Raw genomic sequence first — 25658 nt, 5'->3', positions numbered from 1 at the left:
AAGTGCTATGTAAGTATACGCCATTTAGAAAAGCGCTATGTAAGTATTAGGGTTGTGCCGATGGACGATATCATCGTCCGTCGTGATGGGTGACTGACATCCCGATGGAGAGACCACCATCGTGATGCCACGCCCCCGCCACGTTGCGCGTCGACACCATAAGCCGCAGTTACATGTACAAAATATCTTGATGGGAACAATGGTCGGATTGGAATCCAACCGTGTAGATGGGCCCAGAAAAATGTTTTCAGAATATAAAAACGTTCACTAAGGTCACAATTTCGGTCGGAATAAATCATTCGCACATGCGCAGTATTCGCACATGCGCAGTTTGAAAACCGGAAGGGGATACAACTTCCGCCGAGCGGCTTTTTTTCCAAACTTTATTGAATGTAACAATTCAATACAAAACGATAACAGCACCGAGCGGCTATATATATTGACATGTCAGCTCGGTAAAATACGAGATGATCTTCTAAACGTGCTTTTAATAATGTTACGGTTATTATCAAACACCTGTTCGCTCATCATTTGAATTTAAATCCGTGTGGTCAGGGGCCTGTTTCAGAAAGGAGGTTCAACCAACTCTGAGGTTGAACTTGAACTCCGAGTTGGTCAATCGGGAGATTAACAACTCTGAGTTTTCTGTTTCAGAGAAGCTGATCCGAGTAAGATCAATCAACTCTGAGTGGACTGATTCGGAGGTGAGCGTGAGCACCGCGACTATAAGAAGCCATTATCAATGGAGCGCAGATATCACGAGTCACCATGGCAACCATGAAAAAAAGAGGTCTGCGTATTTTTCGCCAGCTGAACTTGACGTGCTGCTGCAGAGTTACAGTGAATATGAGCACATATTCCAGAAGAAAAGCAACACCGCTGCATCTGCAAAACAGAGACAGTTAGCGTGGAAAAACATAGATGCTCAAGTTAATGCCTAAGTTTGCATTTAAATCATTGTCATAAAATATTGACTGTAATAATTTTTTAAATAGCGTACAGTGTGAAATAAAAAATGGCTATATTTAGGTGTACTTTTGAAGTGTTATTCCTGGTGTAAATGCATGAAATGCTGCATAGTGTACAGAACCAATCTGGGGGGAAATGCATTTAACGTCGGTAATGTTTAGAGGACTTTTTTGTTAACCTTCCCCTCTTGCAAACGTTGGTCAGTTTAATATTAATACATGCAATTGTGTTTTTAAAAGTGAACTTTTGTCTACTGTTGAACCTTTCGCTGCGCGAAGACTTCTCCTTTCTTTTCTCTCTTCTTTCCGACAGTGGTCAGAAGCGCAGGGGAGATTTCCTTCAGGGCCGAAGGGAATTCTCCTTCGGGGTTCACTTCCCGTTCGAAACCCTCAACCTCCAGAGCGGATTAAGAATGACTCCAAAACAGTTATTCTGGGAATGACACCTTCTCTTTATTTAACTAAGTGCTCCGTCCTCCGAACACACAATATATTCCACGCACACACCTCTGCTCCGTGCTCACCCCCCCCCCCCCATCTGCACCTGCAATCGCCCCTCCCCTTGTCTCTCGTGGCTCGCACCCCGCTCAGCACACACACACTGCAACACTACCCTTGTATTGATCAAGTGGTATAGGTTTATATGGGATTAAGAAAGTAAGCAGTACTAGCAAATTGTGTTTCCAAAAAGTAATTGTTACATTAATCTAATTCAATGTCCCTGATTTCATTTTCACGTAGATGCAATCCTGCAGGAATTAAAAGAACATGGCAGCAGCTAAAAGTGAAAAAAAAAAATCGAGTCTTCTCAAAATCCTCGTAAATGTAATTCTCTACGAATTAATGCAGCCTCCTCGTCTATTGGGTCCTCCAAAAAAGAACAAGCCATTCTTGTCACTTAGACCGTCTCTGTGTGACGGACATGTGGGCAATGAAGGTTAAAGCGAAAAATACCGCTTCATCTTTAAAAAGGGGAGGGGACCGGCATAAACTTTGAGTTTGGAGAAAAAAACCTGCTCCCGACCAGGTTAGGTTCACAGCATAAGTAACCATGGATACTGACTCCGAGTATAAGTTACCTCTCTTTCAGAAACGGGTTTGACTTACTCTATTTACTCTGGTTTAACAAACCTCCCATTCTGAAACGGAAAACCCAGGGTTTCCCTGATTTCAGGGTTAATGCACTCAGAGTTTACACTTAACCTCCTTTCTGAAACAGGCCCCAGTGCTTTTTCTGAACGGAGCCAGGATTAGCAGTATGCTAACACGGGCTAACAACATTAGCTTTGGGTGGCGCTGCACGTAAACGTGTAAGAATAACATCAGCCTTTATTTAGTCGGGACACGACTGGAAACACAAATCCACCTGATTGTTTGAATGTTTTCTAAGGACTGAGCGACATTTCTGCTTTGATGCTCAAACCGCTGTGTTTGCTGACGATCCGAGCTGTGCTCAGACACACGTTTAGACCCGGTTCTGAGTTCGGTTACTTGTACCCCTAGAGCTGCGGGACGGATCGCAGTCTTAAATCTCCCACACATACCGCTCATGTAACCCCCCCCCCCCTCCCATCAAACACAAAGCTTTAAGTCCGCGCTCCGCCGGTCCACTTCACTAATTAAGTGCGGGAGCGACTACACTTCTTATCTATCTTGCTTGTTACTTTTTCTGTTAAAGTCACTTCCCTCAGTTTATACTGGATCATCGCGGATTAACCATTAGTTGGGAAATAAAATGAAAAAAGCAAAATAACGAATAGCAGTTATATAAGAACGAAAAATGTAAAAATACCCCCCCCCGACGATGTCATCGTCCATCCCGATGGTTGACAGCAAACATCGTCAACGGCCAAATTAGGGGACATCGCCCAACCCTAGTAAGTATACGCCTTTACCAAGTTGCTCTATTCATACATAATCAGGAAAAAAATTGTTTGAGTTTCATTTTAGTAAAATTAAACAGAATTGGTATCATATTGCTATAAATATTCTTAAATTAATGCTATTCATAGAATCTGGTGACTGCCCATAAAAAAATCTTCGTATTCATATCTACTCAGCATATATTTTCACATCAGCTTCTGGCTCCCTCTCCTGTTTTGACATTTTCCATGTATAGTGAAGTAATTAAAATAAATATCATGAAACATCACAGAGATGTATGCCCGGTGCTAATCGGGTTACAAGCGCTCACCAGATGCTGCATATTTCTTCCAATATCATGCACACGGAACAGGTAGAGCAATTGCAACATTTCAGTCTATGATGTAATGTGATTGTCTGGGTCCTTTTTTCTGCAGCAGCTGCACATTTCAGCGCTGTATCAGCTGTGAAATGAGAAAAGAGATCGCATTTTTTCCCCCACCAGATCTTTGAAGACAGGCATGTTATCCTTATAAAACATAATAATCAAGATGTTGGCAGAAGATTTAAGTGAGGAAAATGAAATCACAATACCTCTGTAGGTTCGACACATCTTTACAGTCAAAATTTAGCTAAAAAAAAACTCTCTCTGCTGAAATCAATCATAATGTTGATGTTCTAATACGACAATTAATTAGCTAATTACTGTCATGGGTAACAAATAATAGGTATTGGAGGCATTGGATTCTTATCATAAACCCTAAATCCTTTATTAAATATCTGAAAAAATTTTTTAGAAACCAGAAAAAACTGAATGCAAGCATCACTGTATTAGTATCACAAATGTGGCAAAACAATTAAAATAACATCTGACGGCACAGTTTTAATACAAAGAGAATATCAAACAGTAAAAATCATGGCTCTTGGACCCATCTTTTATGGTGGTCTCGATTTGTTTCCAATCAGACTGAGCTTCCGTTCATTCCGAGTTTGCTCAGTTGGAATAAGCTCCGTGCTCAGAGTGGAAAAACTGGACCAAGACGGCCACCATAGCCAGGCATTATAGGATGCAAACAGTATAAAAGGAAGCGACCATGACGATGAGACACAGCAACTCATTGAAATGTGGTTGGACAAATGCAGGCTCAATTAAACAACTTTTAAAGTGGTCCATATTGCTCGTTGCCGTTTTCCTGACAATCTAGATGTCATAAACACTTATCAGCCTATCTAATTAGCCAGTAACCGCCTTGCAGCATGTCTCCATCGTACCAAAGTAACAGGTAGAAAGTGTTGCACCTGACGTTGATGCAGACATTCGAAATTGGTCAGTGAAATATAAAGTTTGAATAAATGAACTATCTCAACAGGGATTGCAAAGTGTGGAACTATCATTCTGTCTCTGGTTGCTTTGCCCCACCCTCAATTCCTGGCCAATGACTGAAGAGATCTTTTGTCACATGGTTTTGTTTACAAGCTTTGGTTCGTAACAAACCTCAGCTTGATGGCAGTCTGAATACAGACCAAAGGCTAAGTTTAGGACTCGATCAGGACCAAAGTGAGTGAAGTCTGTGTAAACCAACAAACCTCTCCAGTCAGAATACATCCCAAGTCTTTCACAGAGTTTAATCTAAAGCTTCAAAAATGGTTCATAGATAAGGTTTACTCACACCTATAACTTCCAGAGGATCCTCCATGATACTTTTGGATCTCTCCAATCTGATGTTTCCCACTGTCATTACTCATTCCAGGACTATGATAGCTTAGTTATCATTAATCTTAAAAATGTGTCCAAACATTTTAATTATTAAACATTTATCACTGAGCAAAAATATTTAGGGCAGAGCACCACCTCATAATTCATCTAAAATAACAGTCTTAGCCTGGAAAGTGTAGTAGTCAATTAAAAACATAATGAAAAAAAAGGAAAAACTTGACTAAACTAAAAGTTTTCTATTTCCTATATATATGGCCATTGTCTGTTAACTAATGAGGAAAACCAAATTAGGCTTGGCAGGAGTTTTAAGAATAATAAAGAAAAGGTTTTGAGAGATTTTCGCTGCACCGTATATTTCATTTTAGGCTCTGTGGTGTATTGGAATATGAAAACTATGCCAGTGACTCTAAACTACTGTGGGCCACTAAAGCTATTAATCAAAACTAATTGCTTGGTACCTCTGCAGCTATTACACAGAATAAATTTGCTTATGCAGCCAGAGTGGATAAAGGGTGGAAATCAAAGGTTCATTTATTTGTAATTTCCTTCTAATCTAACCCCTCTAGGAACATGAACGCTTATGTGTGTGTGCGCACAGTCCACTCCGTGCATGCAGCAGGAGCTCGTAGGTCTACACAGCATATCAGTTTGTGTTCCTAGATTATTTCTTGTGCACTCCAGGTTCAGATAAATGAACAATCAAGTGCTGCAAACAACATTAAAACTGAATCACAAAGCAAATGCAAACATGCTGAACGAAGCACACCCAAACCGCTGCTGACCAAGGCAAAAACCACATAGAATTCTGTTGGTTTTTTTTTAAAGCTGGTCATCTCCAGAATCTAGTAGGGAACATTAAAACAGCCGAAACTGAACAAAATGTTTATATTATTTGAGAATAATTTAAAAAAAATAAAACATTGTGCATTCAAATCCAAAGGTTTGCAGAAAACCAATGTATTGAAGAGTAAATTAATATGCATATTATTGACTAAAACTTTGTGAAAGAACAAGGACACGACAGCAAATGTTATTTATCTGATTTCAAGCCCAAATGTACGCACACAAATATTGTGCAACTATATATTGCTATATCATGAAACATCAACTTTTTGAGCTTCTGAGTGTATAACAATGTTCATTCCTCATGAAAAACAACCCCAAAGCAGTATTTTGATCCATTTACACACTTCCCAGTATTCCTCTAAAAATCTGAGCTGAGCACCAGCCCCTAACAAACCCACCAAAGGATCGGGTCCTCACTTTGTGATGTCACAAAGTGAGGAACAGCCCCTTCCAGGAAGAGTCTGCGCTCCCAGCTCCGACTACAGGCTAATACGCTCACACACACTGTTTCTCTTCGCAAAAACGTTTTTCTTTTAGATGCACAATATGCACAACCATCTGCAAAAGTTCAGATGTTGTTTGTTTTTGTGGACGAAACCCAGACACGCTGCCGAGGTCGGCTCTAGGTCATGAAATGGGTAGAGCAGAGATCGAGTCAATTCACTTTCATGTTGGAAAAGAGCTCAGGAAAATAACTAATATTTCCTTTTAAAAAAAGATTTTTTGTGTGCCAATGTTAAAATATTATCACATACATGGATATTGTTTACCATAAAAGGCATAAGAAAAGCATGGTATAGGCCATTTAATGACAAACTTTGATTTTAGAAGAAAGAACGTATGACACTTTTGAGAAAGCTAATTTAAATGCATTTGTAAGAAAGGGGGAAAAAAATAGGGTAAAATCTTTTAAATGTTAATAAAATGCCCCAATTGATTGTTTCATTTTAAAATATGAACACCAGAAACCCCCAGGCATTTCATCTGGGAGTCCATTTGCAGAATGTGTGTTTCTTTTTAAGCTTTAATAACACATTCAGAATTCTTTATTTAAGTTTGTCTCCAACTCAATCTTCCAGCAGTCATGTCAACCCCCCAAAGTTGTAGCCAATCTCAGCAGGAGGCATTTATTTACAGATACATTCCTAAAATTTGAAAAACTTCAACACTAAGATAGTGTCGTTTGTACATAAATTCGTCTGTAAATCACCACATTTTTAAAGAGGGGGATATGCTTTTATTTTTTCCATGCCTCTTTGACAGGGCCTCAGATGAACAGATTTAACCCCCGTGGTGATAAAACCTGAAATGTAATTTCCACGCATGTGGACGCCAGATCTTAAGAGATTAAGATGCAGCCGCTCCTCTCTACGAGCTTGTATGGACCTGGACAACCCAAAAACCCACAGCAAGCACCCGTGCAAGTGCACGTGACTTATGCCTCATCATCTCTTCCTGTTAGCATTCATCATTTATCTGGTCAGTCAGACCGTCAGCCTGTCAAAATGAGGAGACATTTCCCTCTTGTCTGATTTCATCCATCTTTTGTCCTTTACACTAAGCCTATCACACTCATCGGGTCTGATGACTCATTCACTGTAAGTGAACAGTCGAGTAGATCAACATTACCTCTTTTTGTTCATGACAGAGACGAGAGCGCATGACGAGCGCGTGTGAGCATCCTTTACTTCTCAGGTCAGATTTATTTTGCTCTCAAGCATGTTAGCCGACTGGTTTGTAGCCAACAGTCTGAATCAATGGGAGACAATATGTGCGCGCACACAAGTACCTGCACAAACACATAACATAGGAAAAGCCTTGTTTATAATATTGATGACCCTCATTTCCTGACACCAAATGGATTGCGCTGTATAGCTTATATTGGGGCTTCAGCGTGTAAGTAATCCATTTACATTTATGTGCAGTCTGTGTGTGCATGAATCTTCTCCAACTTTGTATTGGGGGGTTGGTGTGCTTATATTGGATGTGTGGACGGCTCACTTGCTTTGCTTTGTTTTGATTTACCTTCCTGACAGTTCAAACGAAGGGAAACAGAGTATCTCTTAACCCATGAAGGAGAAGAAAAAGATTTTAAATCCTGTGGTTAGACATTGAAAAAAATAAAGGGTCATTCATTTTCTACAGTTTTATCCCTTTCGGGGTCACGGGGCTGCCCGAGCCTATCCCTGCCACTTGTGGGCAAAGGCAGGGGACACCCTGGACTGTTCGCCAGTCTGTCGCAGGGCCACAATCACACACCCATTCACCCTCTCCTAGGGACAATTTAGAGTTGCCAAATGACCTATGAAGCATGTTTTTGGACGATGAGAGGAAGCCGGAGACCCCGGAGAGAACCCACGCATGCACGGGGAGAACATGCAGACTCCACACAGAAAGGTCCCCCATTGTTGTTCTGTTTCAGGTCCCCCAGCCGGGACTTAATCCAGGGGCCTTCTTGCTGTGAGGCATGAGCGCTAACCACTACGCCACCGTGCAGTCTAAAAAAAAAAAAAATGGTGCGAAGAATATTTGATCATCTCTACACTCCCACTCCGGTCAACCTTTGTTTTGTAAAATCGTTCCCAGTGGTCTTTAAATTATTATTACGCCGTTTTAAGCCGAAACCAAAAAAATTGCATTGTTTTCTTGGACACAGTTTCTGCAGAGCGGCAGGAGTTCATTAGAAAGTTGCCCGAGATGTGGGGAGGACTGTTAGTGCAGAACAACCCCACCCTCTCTTCCCATCACCACTGTGTCTACATTCTCTCCCGCTGGCATGCAGCCCTTCACACCCCCAAACTAACATTACTGGTACAACAAAAATGATGAGAAATATCAGAGCTATCCAGACGTAAAGTTTAGATCAAGAGTCCAGCTCAGATGAGGAAAATAAAGACGTGCATGGATCTAATCGCTGATAACTGGATGCATCAGGATGGAGCGGAGCAGGAAGCTTGTTGCTCGCTGTTGTAGCTTTGATGTCACACCTGATCCACAACAATTTCAATAAAGAAATGCTCAAATGTAATTTGAGATTAATTTTCCCTACAAACGACCTCCATCATCAGAAAAATGTCAGAAGAACATGTTAAAAACATGGGTGTTTAAGTCATTTTACACAAACTGTAATTTAGCTTAATGTTTGCATAAAAAACAGAAAAAGGAGCAGAAAATCCTGCAAAACTTTAAAATCGTTTTACACCGATCACTTGAATCCACACTAAAGCAAGGATCGTTACTTTTATGACATCTCTCCTCAGTGATCATTAACATTTTATCTCCCCTCGAGTCCCATTCCTTGAGGAAATTTGGTCTGTAAAGAAGAAATTGTTGAAAGCATCTCCGCAGTGACAGCCTCAGACCCTCCGGTGTGCAGGTCCTGACAGGGGCAGACATGAAGAGGTGTTACAGAGCGTTGACAGCCAGCTGGTGAGGTTTGAGCTTGTCCTTCCATATCTTCTCACCCTCTGAGAAAAGTGAAACATAGAGCCGTAAGCGACCATTTTCTCCTGATGACACTCGGGTCTCACTTAAGCTTGTGTGGCAGAATCAGAAAGAGGTTACTTTTGTGTTGAATGGACCAACTATCTTTTGAGCTTCACGTCAGATTGCAGTATCAGTTTGGCTCCGCTTTAGAAGCTTCAAGAGTGAATTCAAATTAGTGTTAAGTTTTTTTTTTAAAGCCGCAAAATAATATCTGGAAAGCCAAACAGTAAAACTTACAAAAGTGTGTTTTTCATAAGGTAACGCCTTAATTTGGAAATTTTCAACAGCCATCAATGTTACAGTTATGAAAATAAACGTTTGAGACCAAAAATACAGAAAACTTTGATTTGTTTTTTGCTTTGTTTTTTTTTTTTTTAACTTAAAGCCTTCAAAATCACATTAGTCAGATTTTTTAAAGTGAAATGAACAAAGTCAGTTAATTCAAATGTAATGTTTGCTGCAGGTGTGTTTGGCAGGTGGCCACAAATGACTAAGAAGTATAAAATGTTATGGTTATGCTAATTTAATAAGGCTAAGAGAGTCACTTGTTGAGAGGCTGAACCCTTTAAATCCCTTCATTTTTAGGGTAACGAATCAAACTAAAAAGAAGAAGCGTCAACAGATTTGCAGACATTTATAATGAAGGCTGAACTGAGTTCAGACCTCAAAGCAATCATTACAGGAAAATGTCAAACATTTTGTGAGGTATCGACACTTCAAAATAAAATACAGAAACGCAATAAAACAATAAAATGAGGCAGAAAGCTGTTAAGATTTACCGAGAAGCATGCTTTTGCACACCTGACCCCAACAAAGTGCCCGGAAAGTAAATCTGAAAGAGTCAATAAAAGAGTTTCCTTGGAGGCAATTAACAAAAAGTCAAACATTTCGTCTGCCAGAGAAACCTAGAGATTAGATTTACTGTACCTAAAAATGTCTAGACTTTGATTGTAATTGTATTATTAAATTGTTTTGTAACCATGAACAAAAGTCAGAATACATAAAATCCTTGGTGAAACATTTAAACAAGTCGGAATTTTGAAACACCCATAAAGAAATAAATATGTAGATACAAAGACCCAACATGGGTCTTTCTGCTTTTGGTAGGAATCTGTGATTTTTGTCGTAGAATAGTTAGAGTTTATTGAAAATTAGAACAACTAAAGAAATGGAAGTTGTCGGACAAAAACAGGATTTATTGTAGTTAAATATATAAACAAGAATTCCTGCTCAGTTTTAGAAAAACTGTAGTAAAAGCAAAAAAAAAAAAAAAAGAAAATCCTCAACTGGTCACCGCACTGTTGGCATGTCAATCTAATAACGATTAAAACTTTTTTTTATTTTACTACTTTTTCTTACAAGTGCAGCTCAGTTGACTAAATTACAAAACCAACTTAAAACAACATCATAAATATAAAGAAGATATTACCTATTCGGGATAATTCATGACCCGATGCACAGACACAACCACAAAGCCTTTTGCCACCTTTTGTCTTCAGCAGGATCATTTCCCAACATTTGTGCAGAAAAACTGTTTCATTTCTTTGTAATCATAACGTCTCCTACACTCTAAGATAGAAGCAAATCCGCTCTCATCAAATAATCTAATCTTAAAATTCCACCCAAAATGAGATGAATTACAGAAGATAAAAATCTTCTGACTTTGACTAAACTAATGCACGACATAAATCTCTTTTTTGCAAGGTCACAGCAGAGCTATTCTTAGTCCGGACCCCCTTTTTCCTCTGACCGGTAGAACCCCTTCACAGCAAACGCATGTTAGATGACAAAAGATAGGATCTTGCAGCCTGCAGGATCACGGAGGCCTGAACCCCCCGCCCCGCCGCGCTGACATTCACCTCTGCAGGCCACGGTGCAGTGCAATTATGCCACATATTACCCATACCAGCCTGACCATTTAGGTTCACGTCTGCACATACGAGTAACTGATTGCTACATAAAGTTAAGTTTCATCTATTGCTTCAGATCTTTAGAACAGAGAAGGAGAACAGCAGGAATAATAACTTGTTTGTTTCTCCCGCAGTGGGACTCTGAAGGGAAAACTACTTGAGTATGCATCAAAGAAAATGCATGAAGCCCCATGCTAAGAGCAAATAGTGTTGAGGCTTTATTTTCAAATTGAAATAGGTTTATGATTGATGTGTCCATCAGAGCTGTAAAAAGTAATAGTTTGTTCCCTATATAAGCTTTGTTTTGGGTGGTATATTAGAGATATAGGATTCCATGTTTCTTTGTTGCAGAGTCAAAGATTTGTACCCCTGCTGCCTGTGCAGTTTTACTACAGGACTGAGTCAGCCGTGCAACCTGTCTTCAGATCTCACAGCAGCAGTTCCCAAAATATCCTTGAAGACCCACCCGGAGGAAAAATGTTTTTAATAGGTTCTTGTGGCATTTTTCTCATGATAGAGAACAGATATTAAGATAATTGGACTTAAAATTGCTTTTCTGAGAATTTCTTTATTCAAATCAGTGTGAATCAGGACCAGACAAAAAAATACGGTTTGAAAAAGATCAAATTTGTAAGAAAACACTGTGGGTGGGCCACAAGCTCCCTGCTCCACTCCATTCTGATGCATCCACTTGCAGACGACTAGATGTTTGTTTCTTTTACGTCTGACCTAGCTTCGGGCTCAAAACTGTACAGCTGGATAGCTCAGATATTACTCAACATTTTTGATGTTTAGGTAATGTCATTTTATGTTCACAGCAGGCATTCTTGAACATGCGTTTGGTCCATGGATCCAGGCTTTTTCTTGTACAGCTCTATATCAACGTGAAACATTTGTGTCATAATTCCAGCCGGACACAAATTGCAATATTATCAATGATCTCTTTTCAAACGGTTTGTACATCCTTGAATCAAAGGGGATGTCATTTACAGTATATGTCACTCCCAAACTCTAGTCCCCAACTGGTCAAATTTTGACTTGGTCTAGCTTTCAACGCATATTCAATGGACACACGTCGTAAAAACCTGTGTACATAAGAGTTTTAAATAACCTATCAAATTTAGAATTCAGTTAACAAATAAAAATTCTTTGTTTAAAACCAAAACCTTTGGTAACAACCTTAAAAAGAAAAGTTAAACCTTCTCACTTTTCTCAGATTGATTTATCATTGTGCAGTTCAGCTTGACAGTGCTAAACTATATTTTTAAAGTCACTCCATGACTATTTTTTTGTGAAAATGTTCCCAGTGGTGTTTTAATTATGATTACAGCGTTTTTTAACCAAAATTCAACAACCTAAATGTCTTAAAAAGCCATATTTCATGTTTCCAAAATCTCCTCTACATCCGTTGAATTACGTGTGATTGTTAATGTGATCAGCAAAAGCACAGCTGCAAACACATTATTATTGAATTAACTATTATTGCATAAAACGGCTGCAAGCTTTCACAGCTACTACGATTTCCAGCCTTTACCTTGAAAGAGTAGCATATGTAGGTAAGCGCACATCAAAGTCTTACTACCCTTTGTTATATGTCAGAGAAATACATCAGAACAGACTTTTCTGCAACCACATGGCAACAAAAGGGTATTCTCTTTAAATTTAAAACGATTCAAATTACTTGGTTAATGGAAGAACTGCCTTCTTTGTTGGAAAAAGAAACATTTCTGATAAGCAAAATCGAAATAGCTTCTTCTTTCATCTGCTTTCGTCCCTCGTTTGATCGTTTCCTTTTCCCTTATCTTTCCATCTTCGCCCAATGATTAATTATTGCCTCCCTGTGTCACAGATTCCATGTATTTGCATTATCTTTTTGCCCATCTTATTCGCTTTTCCTGAAATTAAACCTAGCTTTTTTCTTTACTCCTTCAAAGTCCTTTCCATATTTTGCTCCAATTTCAGGTCTTTTGAGTTATCCGCACTATTTTTTTTTCCCTCTGTTCATTCTTTCAGAGTGATTAATTATTATTTTTCCTTTGTGCTGCCCTCTGAGTTAAAAGAAAACGAATCTTTTACAAACACAGTTTGAGCTTATCTCTGCTAAACCCGTAGAAGCTTGTTTTTTTTTTTTTCCATTATTTATTTCATACAAAAATGGACCAACTTCACTATGAGCCCAAGAGGAAACGTATTACCAAAGATTTGGGAAAATTGTCAATCGATAATTTTGACAGTGGCTCGGATAATTTTGTTTGCTGCATTTCTTGGACATCTCACAGAACAAATCTTTAAAAGAGTCGCATGATTTCTAATAAAAACCTGTCAGGAAGTCATGCATGAAGGATAAGTGAGGTACCCGTGATTGGATTATGATGAAAGCGGCAGAAATGATGCATTGCCCTGACATTACATTGACTGACACTCCTATTATCTTGACACAAGACGCCATGACTGACCCAGAAGACATCCGAATTCCAGGTAAGGCAGGTTTATTGCTTCCTTGTTTGTTTGTTTCTTTCCACATCACTCTCAGCTGTACAAGTTTCCAGTAGAATGCAGAATGTACTAGTGTGCAGAAACCTAAAACCTGCTTCCCATTGCTTGTACGCGTGCATGTCTGGTCCACAATGTTAGCACTGGTCTTACAGTGCTAACAATAAAGAATTCAATGCAACAAGAATTGTTCTTAATGCAATTTAACACCAAAAAAAATGTTTATGTTATGGCATCATATAAAGAAAAACATACTGTAGGTGTCTTTGTTTCAAAAAGATGGAACAATTTCTCAAATTTTAAAACTAAACTATTCGCCCTAAATTATTAAACTTTGTTTAGCTACTAGTTTTAAAGTCATGGCTTTTTTTTCTCCACGCAAAAAAAGAGAAATATCTTCAAACTCAAGAGGAGAACAATCAGATTCCCCGTTGTGTTGGTTTTATCCTCCACCCACTGATAACAATATCAACACGTCACGGGTCAAAGCTAAGTCAAGAAATGGTTGACACTAGTTTGAGTCTTCGCCAAAGTTAAGATATTCAAAGTCTGAAGCCACAACACCCTAAAACTTGCCGCTTAATGGGTTTTAAGTAGTTTGTCAAGAAGGAAAGTCACGTTATAAAATACAAAGTTGGTGCTGAAGAGGATCTATACAGACACACTCTGGTGGTCCGCCCTGCTCCATCACAAAACAACACATTTTTGCTCATTTTGAGATCCAGATGTCTACACTGACACCACCATGTGGGATCCAGCTGTCGTCAGTGAGCAGTGATTGGTCATTCTTTCTATGCCAACCGCCATCACCAATCAGGAGTGAGCTTCTTAGAAATCTATACCCCTATCACTCGGAAGCGGACTTGATAGAATCTGTCAAACATTTTGAACGTTGGATGTGGGGGCCAGCAGGCTCCACCTACTTTTGTTGAGGTGTCTGGTCAGTTTCAACTAGAATAACTTGCGCTCAAGAAAAAAAATCTTCAAAACTAAAAATTATGATTAGCAAAAGCATGTAGCAGAACAAAAATGGTTCTCCATACAAAAATGATGACTTTATTTCTCAGATCAGATCAGTGAGCACTGTCAGTAATGCAATGTCCGTTAACCCTGGAGGTGATCTGTTTATTTTGGGGAGCACCAATTAGCAGCGGCCAAGCTTAACTGGCTTTGGTCAGGATTCAGGGCAGGAATGGAGTCCTTCTACACAAACCAATGACTTTCAATTATTCCATTGTCTTGATCAGCGCGTTGAGCAAACCTGTGTTCATGCATGCTGAGACAATGATATGGTGCTTGTGCAGAGTGGGGTGACGTTACCAATTACTGCAGATTGTTCAAGAATGAGTACATTTCAAAAAGCCGATCAAGCACACTGACTCATGGACTCTGTGTGTGTCTCTCCATTTTTGACCTCTGGGCAGGACTTCCTCAAGTGTCCACAGCATAATTACATGGTGCTTAAGCCATCTGCATTACATCCATCACTGACATGCACACATTTCACTACCTGCACTGAGTGCAAAGTCAGACCCAGTCCTCAGTCCAGCTCTAATCAAGTTAACTTAGACATTTTCCCAATTGAGAGATTAATTCTTCCCGGAGGCTGGTTCAACACTTTAACACGCAGCATGGCTCACCTGCAGGGTTTTTTTGTTTTTGTTATGTCAGGACGATCAGTCTACAGTAAACATATTTCATTCACATAAAAATAAATGTTTATGCAATAAGATTTTGATGCAGAAAGGTTAAGGTTTCATTTTCCCTTTAGATCACTCAACCCTTTCCAAATCCGAAAAAAAAAAAAAAAACACCATTTCATCAGACCACTTTTGCCTTTGATTATGACATTTTTTCGTCATATTATAAAATGATTGCAATGTCACAACTTTTATTTCTGAACAGAGTTGGGGTTTCATGTTTCCGTGTACAGATTCATATGCCAAGAAGGTTCTCTTTGACATGAATAACAGCAAGATTCTACTTTCTTTTCGCTAATTTTTCATTTTTATACACATATATAGATAAACACGTCATAATTTGAATGCAAGAAAAAAATAATAAACTGCTCTCATATCTCTACTGAAAAAGTAACCAGAACTTCCAGCCAAAATAAAGCACAAGACTGTTTACCTTAATTGCAGTTATACTTTTGAAACAACCAGATTATTTGAACTAGACGTGTGAAGTTATTTATACTCAACAACACATTTTAACTTAAAGTAACTTTTACTCACCCAGCAAGTTTCCTCTTGATGGAACTAAACGCCTCCTGGAAGGCAGTGAGATGATACACTGGAAGACAAAAACGTCCTTTAAGATGTGTTGTGTGCTCATCAATTCTGAATAATCAGAAACATTTAGTCAAAAAGGCCTTCAGGTAATTTTAGATAAATAGGAAGTCGTCGTCGTCGTCGTCGTTAAAGGAGAAATACTTAATTCCATCCCAGCAAGATTATTCCACAAACATTATTTTGTTGAAAGATTGAATTTGAGTCTAAATCTTTTTTTTTTTCACATGAAAGTGAGCCGACGTTACCATGGCAACAAAGGGAAAACTGACAGTTTTCTGAGGTGAAAGTGCACTACTAATCACTTCAACCTCCTATACAGTCAAATGTATCTACTGTACATCAAGCAAAAGCAAACCATTAGGCTGCGTCTCGTCTTTTGTCCCATTCATTTGTACGTTTTTGTGGTTTCCAGTCCTTGAACTGTGTTTGTTTAATCACAAACTGAGATTTATTCCATTCCACCTAAAATAGAGAATACTTTAAAGAATTTCATACCAACATGAAATAAAACTTACCGGTAATCTTTTCATCACACTAAAAGACATTCCTGAAGCTTCGTCAGGTCTTTTTTTCCCCCTTTAACCAGTAATGTTGTTCACTGATTTTGCTGTCAAAATCTGGTTTGATTCCTCCGTAAAGTGTCATTGTTTAGATTGCTTCAACTAACTGAAATAGTCTAAAAACAAAAAAGGAAATTAATTGCAGGAGGACTCTCACTTTTACTGGTTAATTAAAGTAACGTGGGCAAAATTGATGAAAATCCCAGCTACTGGCATTTTGAATGCGCGTCTATTCTCCAATTGTCTGTAACAACAATATTTCCAAGAATGTCTTCAAAAGTTGACCTTTTGTTCTTAAATACTTGTGAAACAATTTAGCAATTTTCTTTTTATGATAATTATGACAACAATAAAGCGATTTATAAATGCCCCAAACATTAAAGAGTTTGAAAAGGTTTAAAAAAAAAATCATATACTTTATGGGTTTATTTTAAAAAGCCAACTTCTATCCAGGGGAGGACCAACCATTAGGCAAAGATGGGGGGGGGGGCCAGGCAATCGCCTAACACCTTGGGGCTCCAGAGCTTAACACCTTAAAAATAATAATAATGTCCCCAATAATTCCTGTAATGTCTGTATTTATCTTGCAAAGTATAATTTGGGACACTCCTGCATATATCCAACATCTCAGTATATCACCAACACTTCTTCATGGCATCTCTACACATCAATACAGTCTTGGTCCATTTACCAGTGACCTCTTCTGGTCATTTCTAACATTACAATTCCCACATCCATAAATGTTTAACTGTCATAAAAAGAAAAAAATCCCTGGAATTGCTTTGGATTGTACATGGGAAAGGGATTTGTCCTCTCCTGTCCCTCTGCAGTAATGGGCTATTCCGTTAATAGCAAGTTAGCAAGCAGAGAAAGACTCTTTGAAGACATTTTTAAAAAAGTAAAACAGAAATTTAAAAAAAAAAGGAGGTAAGAAGAAGCAAAGTTATCCGAGCGTTGCTGAAAATTATGGTTAGATTTATAAGGTTGATGCAATAATAGAAGAAAAAGGAAAATCATCTCACTCTGAATTTTTAGCAACGGAAGTTAAAAACAACAAAACTATTGTGCAGAAAGAAAGAAATCAGAAAAAAAGTATCAAAATGAAGACTCCATGTAATGTTTGATTCTATCATTCAAATGTGTATTTCGTTATTTTTGCCTTATTTAGTAAAACCTCCTAAATTAAGGACAAGACAGAAGATCCTTGTCTGTTCCTGCTAAAGTGAGTAGCTAACTAATTCAATTTTATATAACCTTTATGCAAAAAGGTTTTAATGTTCTTCAGTTTTGTAGTCTGTGTACCTCAGTCCAATAATCAGTGGAGGGGGTTAAAAGTCTGAATTCCCAATAACAGCCCCAAAGTATCACAGCTCTTAAGAAGATCTGCATGGAAGAATGGACCAAGACAGCAGCTACAGTGAACTCAAACCTGGTGAAGACCCACAGGAAACCTCAGTGTTAATTACAAAGTAATGAGGACAAATACTCAAATATTTTCTGCACCCTGATGGAAATAAATAAATTATACTTTTAAAAAAAATCATACATTTTAATCTTTTACATTCCATGTTTTAAGGTTAAAATGTATATGATGAATAGTACAGACCAAACTCCTCTTTTTGAGCAGAACAACTTGCAGAATCAGTCACTGATGCTGCATCTCTACTTTCCAGCTGTGTCCCTTCTTCATTCTGCACTTATCTCCTTGCAGAGTTCAGATAGCTGGAAGACTGGCGCATGGGAAAGTGATCGCGAGCTGACGCGACGCCCCACATGATGAATGCTGAACTTGAACCTGGCAGTCTTTTGGACCAATTAGTGTCACATCACTCCTGAAACCAAAGGTGTCCCTGCGCCAAAGCTCACACACACTACTGCAGACAGGCATAAGTACAGCCACGCTAACTTTCATCCTTAATCCCCCCTCCCCATCTGTTGCGTGGCCCCTGTCAGCTAAATGTCACCTAATAACATCATAAGCTTGTCAACCTTTCCCCTCTTGTCTTGCACACACTGGAAGACACATACTGCACTCACACTCTGTCTGACACAAGTAAAGTGCAGCGTGTGATGCCTTCTGTCTTGTACTTTCTTTGTGTTGTCTCTTCCACTCATCTTCTGTGCCCTCTGTTCCCCCTCCATTCAGCTTCCTTCTCTTTTTTTCCATCCAAACAACTACAGTCCAGCTCCATCATGGCCTCAGCATTAACTTCACCACCCCAACCTCTAAGCCCTCTTTAGCTCTGGCCTCTTCCTTTACCTCAGCTGTCTCCTTTCTGCTGGAAAAGTTTACTTTTGCTAAGTGAAAAGTCTCTTGACTACGTTGTTGAGGTGACACTGAAGGCTTGCTCACACTATTGCCTGTCCTTTTGTCTTCAGTCAGATCACCCACACACAAATGCTCTTTCAGCACATGCCAGCCTCACCCTTTGTTACATCACTGATAGGGCCTTCTGCTTTTATTCTTTGTTTTTGTTTTTTTTGGGGGGGGGCTGAAGTAGATCAGCTGATTGAGGAGCTGTCAGGTAACTTGGGAGACTCTAATGTAGATGAAAGGGGAGAGTGAACGTTGTGTAAAAGTCTCAGGCCAAATCCAGATTCATTTTCTATCTTTTCAGCTTCTCCCCATCTCAACGTTTATCCCCTCCAAAATGTGTTATGGAAAAAAAAAAAATGGTGTCTTCAAATCTACTACAAAGTTTACAACCTCTCGATGGCATCAATAGTCACCGTCCATCTACATTGGTGAGTAGCTGCCGTTCGGCCTGGAACTTCTGTTCGGGGTTCTTTCGACTGAAGGTTACGTCACACTATGGTAACCCCACTTGGACAAACTACATAGCGTCGGGATCTGCTCGGGCTCTACAAATTTTCATTTCATGTTCCCTTTTGTAACCTAAAGTTATTTTGCCCTTATAAAGTAATTATTAAAATTCTTTGTAATTTTTATAAAGATAATTTGCCACAAGCCATTTGTTATTCCAGTTTAAGTTCAGCCGTGGCTGAAAATGTTGTCAGCACGGCTAAATGTTGTTCTTCCGGGTCCCTTCTGCCAATAAGAAAACACTGGGCGTACGGATTAAAAAACCTATGAGCGAACATGCATTTAATAATAATCATAACAATGATAAAGGCACGTTTGCTTACAACAGACTTCATAATATTTTCCTCCATGGTAGTATTGTAATTTGTCCAGACCAATCACTATCTGACATGTCATCGGACCAACGTACAGCCAATCGCATGAAGTGATGTCACCATTAATCCCAGGACCCCGAACAGAAGTTCTAGGTCGAACGGTTATGGTACTTACACCAGCTCTCGTAAAATACGAAACATGGGTTTTATAACATTTGAAGAAGTCATTACTTACATTTAAATGTAAACTTCTGTTCTTCAAAGCACACCCTTGTGAACAAATGCGCAACACAGATCACCCTACCTGTGGAGAGAGTCAGCCCTAAGTTGCCATGGCGCCTTTTAAAATATACATTTAAAAAACACACTTTAGAAGTCCAATACACTATTAAACGCCCCTACAGTTGGAACAAAAGGGAGTAGCCAGAGGGACCCCATCTAAAGGGGAGCGCAGATGTGTCATGTAGTACTTTTGGATGTCATGACAGGATATTTGTAAGTATTTGTAAGCGCAACGCAATTACGAGTGATGCTGCCGTTTGGTGCTCTTAAGCCACCCTCCAGTCGTTAGTAATGGGGGGGGAGTACTGCTTGTGCAGGTGATGTAGGACACCCAGACAAACTACACTCTGAACGTCTGATTTCGTCATTTCTAAGAGTCAGGCTACACACAAAACGCGCATAGAAAAAAAAAGTATCACCGGAAGAGCACTGCCGGGCTCCTTGCACATAGTGTAGAATTTCAGGGGGATTGGAAAAAAAAAAAAAAAGAATAACTTGTTTAACAGGCCTCCGTCTCACCTACTTCACCTTCGGGTGTTTAGTTTTTCGCTACGACTTATCATAGCATGGCCATAGATTTTAAAAAAATTCAAGTGCTTTGCAGCATTTCTACAAGAATAAACAGTTTATGAATTCAATGTTCTCGACTTGTACAAATTTCAGCTCAACACCGATCAGCAGGCTGCAGAAGCGGCTTTCCAAACTTCTATGACAAGATGACAAAAATGAATAAATTATGAAAACATTGAATCTGAATTCATCATGAGGATCTATGCATTCACAAATAATAATTGATTTTAAAGAAGTTTAGAAGAGCTTTATCATAACAGTAAACTTTTAAAGTCTAACTTCTTACAGTTTTGATAGCTTTAGATAAAAAGGTTCAAGAAAGACAAACCCATAAAGATTCAACACAATATAATAAAATAAAAACAGATTTTCCCACTGAGCAGGTAAAAACCCAAAAGGATTTGATTTTGATTTTTTGATTTTATTGATTTATTTCAAGCATTGTAGTCAAAGCAATAAAGAATTTACACATATTTATCAAACTCATTACAGAAATTATGAAATGCATTGATTAAAAAGACAGAAAACAAAACAAAAGTCACTTAAATCATATATGCTTAATTAAATACAGTGATCATTAACTGAGGTATAAGTGGAGTTTGATTTATTGCTTGAAAAATAAAGGATGAGATAACAAAAAGAGTCCAACATCCTCAAAACATTTGTACGCAATTCCTAATGATATTTTAATAATTTATGTATTGTGTCATTATAAATAAATGCATGTGCCACCTTTATCAATAAAAATATTTACTGCAAGAACTTAAAATGGATTTTAAAAAAAGATTTTACACATATTCCTACTTAGTACAAGTCGGAAAGAAAGCCCCAGAAGACTAAAAAAAGCGTTGACGTGTAAAAATGTTAAGCAGAAATTCAAACATTTTCCTTCCTCTTAGTCTAAGACAAACAAAGGCAACAGTCGAGGCTCTCTGGTGGGTCATGAAAACGGATTCAGAAGCCAGCACATCAATATTAATGAGATGAGATTCACAGAGTCTGTCACTGCTCTTTATAAATGTAACAAACATGTTTAATCAGACACTTTTTGGAGCCTTTAAGACAAAAGTATAAATAAAAGGATCTCCTGAGCAAGCCCACATCATTGAAGTTTCTTTCTACAGGCATTTCTATGAATCTGTGGGGTGGTTTGTCTCACTTCAAAAAGGCACCACTTAGATAAAAAAAAACAAACAACTCAGTTATTCAAGTCTTAGATGCAAGGCTGGCCAACCCTGGTCCTCAAGAGCCACAATCCTGCCTGGTTTCCAGCTCTCCTTGACCATCTTTCTGCTGATTGGCTGACCCCAGTGATTCCACCTCCTGATTAACTGAAGACACCCGGTTTAGGTAGTCCGCATCAAGCAGTCCAGGGAGAGCTGGACACCACGAAGGGGCTGAGGCTCTGGAGGACCAGGGTTGGCCAGCCCAAAAGAAGCAGTTTCCTCTGATAAAATGTAATACATTTCACCTCGTCGTACATGCAGAAAGTGTCAAAGGCTTAAAAAGAGAATCCTGAAAGCCGTTTAACAGCGGGATTTTGATATTCTTATTGAAAAACAAACTTCAACTCAGGGGCTGCACAGTGGTGCAGTGGACCTTTCCTTTTGCATGATTTCCATGTGCAGGCATGGGTTTTCACAGTCCAAAAACATGCTTCATGAGTTTATTTGGTGCCTCTAAATTGCCCCTACGTGTGCATCTGCCCCAGGCGAGCTGTTCAGGAGTTACCCCACCGTTCTCTAACAGTATAGCTGGGTTGGCTCCAGCAACACAGTGACCCCCAAAAAGGGGTTCAGCGGGTTCTGAAGATGGATGCATGAATGATGGAACCTTCAATTCTAATCATTGATACCACTCACCCCCATAAAGAAAAAAAATTAACTCCAATGATTTTTATATTCATGAGATGTGCTACAAAGTCATCCAAGTCAATAAAAATATACTTAGCATATTTACACAGTAGAGTTCTGGTATTTTTAAAACTGAAATGTAGCTTCCATTAATGTCTCAATGCCTTTATCCCATTTGGCTTTCATTAGAATACGATTTATCAATGAAAAACAGGGAAATGTTTCATTTTCACACTGGTTGCTTCATTCAAAACCGTTTTACCGTTTTATTATTTCATTATAATTTGAAAAGCACCAGCAGTGCACACACCAAAGAGCCGGTTTTTGTGTGCATTTGTTTTAATTTAATTTAATTCATTGTTTTGTTTTTTATCCACTTTGAGCTACAGGTTTAAACAAAAATCAGTATTTTCTTTTTCCACTTTTGGAACTCTTAGTGCAACCACCCAAATGTTTGAATTGTTTAACTCCGCAGCAACAGTTCTAAGAATTTGTCCTGAATGGTGACCATGCCTGGAAGAGCTGTGACTTGTGTGACCTCTAACCACTAATTTAAGTCTAAGATGAAGTTCTCTACAAACTTGCATTGTGTAGCTGCATCCCAGCCGTCACAGTGCAGCTGCTCTCCAGACCTGGAGAGTCTCCTAAAGGGCACAGGAGACATTTTTTTTTACAGCCAGATCTGTGCTTGAACTTCCTCAGCAAATGAAAGATTTATTGCAGCTTCTAGGGTTTGACAAACAGCACAGAATGTCTTGTTTTCCGCTGCTCGCGCAGCAGGGAGCCATCAGAGACACAGGGGAAAAAAACAAACAAGTGGAGGAGAATCGGATGAGGGTGCATGGAAACAGAAAGAGAAGCTTAGAGAGATAACAGAAGAAAGATGGGTTAGGGGAGTTGTAATTATAAAAAGGTATCTTCATTGAATGAAGGTAAACAGAGGTGTCCAGGTTATCATACTAGATAAGTTTGATTTGCAGAGCCTAGCAGCATAGAAACTCAAAGCATCTAATCCACATGGTGTGTTCAAAGGCCGTATCCAAATTCTTCCCTATCCCTCCAATTGTTGGGGCATTTATTGATGACATCATCAAGTGGTAGTAATGTCCAAATTTAACACCATTTTTCCATAACTCTCCGTTTTGAGGGCTAAGTGTTGGAATGGGGAAAATCTGCAGGGGTTGGAAAGAATTTGATTTGGCCTTAGAGTCTACACGGTACACCATGGTGAATGTCTTTGCGCTACAGATACCTTTTTATGCCAGAGCACAGTAAATATGCACTCCAGTGGTGGTGAGCAGATGAAGCTTCATGAAGCCTTTCATCCATCTGGTTCTTTCCAGCGTGAAGCTTTTTGAAGCTTCTGATTACCTGGATCAGGTATGTGTTTAGCCAGTTAGGAGGTGGTTGGTTGGTTGGAAAACATGTTGAACACTGGCCCTCGAGGTCTGGATTCTGACCCCCCTGCTCTAGTAGGACATCTACTGGATGGTGTGTGGGATTTTGCAAAAAGCAAAATGAAGAAGGATGCAAATCAACACTAGCAGCATAAAAAAAAAAAGATTTGTTTAGAGATGATGAATATGAAAAAAAAAAGTATTTACAGTGAAGTAAATGTGGCCAAGTATGTTTTTGTGGTGTTGAGGCATGGCCAGTGATTATGGTTTAGCAGACATATCATTATTGAAAGACAAATGTCTTTTAAATCTCCAAACTATCTCTACCTTTATTCAAACTGTCTCCAAACTCTCCCCGACAGCAACTTTGCATCAAACACCAACCTGGGGGATTCATATTGTCGTCAAAACCCACCGCAAACTTGCAACCACCTGAATCGGTCATGTGATAAAGCCAGGCAGCAAGGCTTTGGACATAATTATTTTCTGTCTCCATCCCAAATGAAGCAATCACAGAAATGCTCCCACCTAACCTCTACTCTGCACACGCTTTAACAGAGCGTCACATCACTACACTCCAGTACTGTAGTTGCCGATGTTTACCCCAATCAGTGGTAAGGGGCGGGTCACAGTTTGCCCAAGGTCACCCAATAACATTCAACTGACCATAAGATGATAGTTTCAAATACAGTTTAGACCCTTGGTAGATATTTTCTTTGTTTCCAGCAACATCCCATCAGGATGAGAAGCAGTGCATTCAATATACTATGACGTGCTGCTTTTTATAAAACCATCAAACATTAAAAAATACCAAGAACTGTGGAAACCTCAGAAACATGCAAAACTGCTTTTAGACAGCAATAATTTAATTCATTTGTGCATCATATGGGGCATCTAAGATAAATCAGATACAGATACAATAATAATAATAATGGATTAGATTTATCTGCGCTTTTCCAGACGCTCAAAGCGCTTACATTGTGTCCATTATTCATTCACTCCTCATTCATACTTGGTGATGGTAAGCTACTGTTGTAGCCACAGCTGCCCTGGGGCAGACTGACAGAGGCGTGGCTGCCATTTCGTGGCCACGGCCCCTCTGACCATCACCGGGATCATACATACACATTCACACACCAGTGGAGCCACCCTGGAGGCAAGGAGGGTGAAGTGTCTTGCCCAAGGACACAACAACATTTTAGCTGGTGGGAGCGGGGATCGAACTGCCAACCCTTCGATCATTGGACGACCCGCTCAACCACCTGAGCCACTGTACAAGTAATAGTTAACCCTATTAGACCAGAACTTTAGCTCCAGTGTTGACATTCAACAAGTCTTCAACCGGTTTACATAAGATTGACTCCAGTGGATTCTGAAGTAGAGAAAACGATCTTTGCAATGATTTTGAACACCTTACAGCAGTGATTCTGTTGAAAAAGCAGCTTTGCATTGTCATAATGTAAAGTGTTGTATATCTGCGCAAACCCGATATGAAAAGCAATTTTTCTCCACAGCAGGGTCAGCAGAGTCAGGTTGATCATCTATGGTCAAAGAGTTACAGTATGTCAAAGAGTATGGTATTTAGGGATCACTGTTGACGTCTCCAGTGTTAAAGGGTTCATGATTTTGAGGGTCACTGCAGCAACGCCATTTCTCCATTTACACCTACAATACTCAAATCTTTAGCCTAACCTCAACTTTTCTTCATAATAATCTAATGTAAAATATAAGTGCTTGAAAAAGTACAATTGTCATTTTATAATTTGCTTATTTATATAATAATTTGCTTACCGTTTATTGGACCCAAGAAGATAGCCAATGAAAAATTTGCAGGTTCTTTTAACCTTTTATCCTAGTAAACCCTCCAAGAGTCTAACTAGAGTTTCTCCTACTTGCACCAAAAGCAGACAGCAAAACCTGCTGTCTTTCTACAGGCCTGCACATCTCAGAATGAGCAGAGCATCGTGTGTTTTATTGGCTTCACCTGGTTCCAATTACCGGTAGAGCTGTGCATGCTGTTCTACATAATCTGAGTGTTGGTGTTTTCTATGCTGAGATCAGTTTTGTAATGTCCCTAAAACAGCTGTTTACAGCCGAAGAAGACAAAAATAAGGCCGAGAATATATATGGCAGTGCAAATAAGCTACCTACTCCAAATGATTTTAAATTAGTTTAGGAGGCTTCCAATTTGCTGAAAAGCTGCCCAGACTACTAAAGATCACATCCCAATGCAGAGATCGATTTCATGACACAGCGAGAACAGCCAGACAGGGTTCGGCAA

The 25658-nt window shown here is 39.2% G+C and overlaps 2 long non-coding RNA genes across 2 annotated transcripts; one reads left to right on the top strand and one right to left on the bottom strand.

Annotated features, from left to right (window-relative positions):
* The first annotated feature begins 208 nt into the window (after nt 1-208).
* Nucleotides 209-1446, top strand: LOC144994773 (uncharacterized). The gene is made up of 2 exons (XR_013658420.1): nt 209-704; nt 1282-1446. It is a non-coding gene; the product is annotated as an uncharacterized LOC144994773 (long non-coding RNA).
* Nucleotides 1447-8482: 7036 nt separating this feature from the next.
* Nucleotides 8483-25336, bottom strand: LOC105354989 (uncharacterized). The gene is made up of 3 exons (XR_002291039.3): nt 25169-25336; nt 15521-15578; nt 8483-8861 (listed from the first exon to the last, which is right to left on the bottom strand). It is a non-coding gene; the product is annotated as an uncharacterized LOC105354989 (long non-coding RNA).
* Nucleotides 25337-25658: the final 322 nt, after the last annotated feature.

The sequence above is a fragment of the Oryzias latipes genome, chromosome 10 (genome assembly GCF_053564925.1).
Source record: "Oryzias latipes strain Hd-rR chromosome 10, Olatipes_Hd-rR_3.1".
Classification (NCBI taxonomy): Eukaryota; Metazoa; Chordata; class Actinopteri; order Beloniformes; family Adrianichthyidae; genus Oryzias; species Oryzias latipes.
Note: the sequence above shows the minus strand (reverse complement) of the source record. Positions and strands in the feature narration are given on the sequence as shown.